We start from the raw sequence: 1,422 nt of genomic DNA on the forward strand, positions 1-1,422 counted from the left end.
CTCATGCCTGTTAACCCCAGCACTTTGGGAGGCCAAGGCGGGCAAATCACGAGGTCAGGAGTTTGAGACCAGCCTGGCTAACATGGTAAAACCCCGTCTCTATTAAAAATACAAAAAATTAGCTGGGCGTGATGGTGCACGCCTATAGTCCCAGCTACTCGGGAAGCTGAGACAGGAGAATCACTTGAACCTGGGAGGCAGAGGTTGCAGTGAGCCAAGATCACGCCACTGCACTCCAGCCTGGGTGACAGAGCAAGACTCAGTCTCAAAACAACCACCACCACCACCACAACAAATAATAATAATAATAATAATAATAATAATAATGTTACTGTCAAACCATTCTGGGGCTGAATTAGTTTCCTATTGCTGTGTAACCAACGACCTCACATTTAGCTGCTTATAACACCCATTTCTTATCACAAGTTCTGTGTGCCAGGAGTCCAGGCACAGAAGACCAGGGCCTCTACTCAGGATCTTACAAGGTACTGGCTAGGCTGCATTCTCATCTGGAACTTGGGGTCCTCTCCAAGCTAACGTGGTTGTTGGCAGAATGCAGTTCCTTGCAGCTGTGGACTAAGGTCCCCTTTTTCTCGACTGTCTGCCAATGTGTGAGGAGCCTGCACTCAACAGTTCTGTGGCCCTCTCAGTGCATGATATGGTGAGGCTTTGTGTCCCCACCCAAATCTCATCTTGAATTGAAATCCCCATAATCCCCATGTGTCAAGGGAGAGGGGTGGAGGTCACTGAATCATGAGGGTGGTTTTCCCCATGCTGTTTTCATGATAGTGAGTTCTCACAAGATCTGATGGTTTTATAAGGGACTCTTCCCCCTTTGCTCAGCATGTCTCCTTCCTGCTGCCTTGTAAAGAAGGTGTCTTGCTTCCCCCTTCGCCTTCTGCCATGATTGTAAGTTCCCTGAGGCCTCTCCAGACATGCAGAACTGTTGAGTCAATTAAACCTCTTCCCTTTATAAATTACCCAGTCAAGGACAGTTCTTTATAGTAGTATGAGAGCAGACTAATACAGCAACTTATTTCTTCACGGGTAGCAAAAGAAACTCTTCTCTAGTTCTTCTAAAGGATCAACTGATTGGGTCAGGCCCACTCAGGATAATCTCCCTTTTAATTAACTTAAAGTCCATTAGGGACTTTAATTACATCTGCAAAATCCCTTCACTTTTGCCACAGAATGCAACCTAATCGCAGTATAGATTATCCCATCACATTCACAGGTCCTGCTGAAACTCAAGGGGAGGTTATTATACAAGGGCATGAGTCACTAGGGGTCATCTTAGACCTGCATATAAAAGGGTCTTTGGAGCCAAACTTCAATTAGCCACACCAACAACTAAAATCCACCAGCAGGGACTAGCATAAGCAAAAGCAAACTTGGAGAATCAAATCAAGTTTCAAGGACAGA

The sequence above is a fragment of the Trachypithecus francoisi genome, unplaced genomic scaffold (assembly GCF_009764315.1).
Source record: "Trachypithecus francoisi isolate TF-2019V2 unplaced genomic scaffold, Tfra_2.0 Lachesis_group10, whole genome shotgun sequence".
Classification (NCBI taxonomy): Eukaryota; Metazoa; Chordata; class Mammalia; order Primates; family Cercopithecidae; genus Trachypithecus; species Trachypithecus francoisi.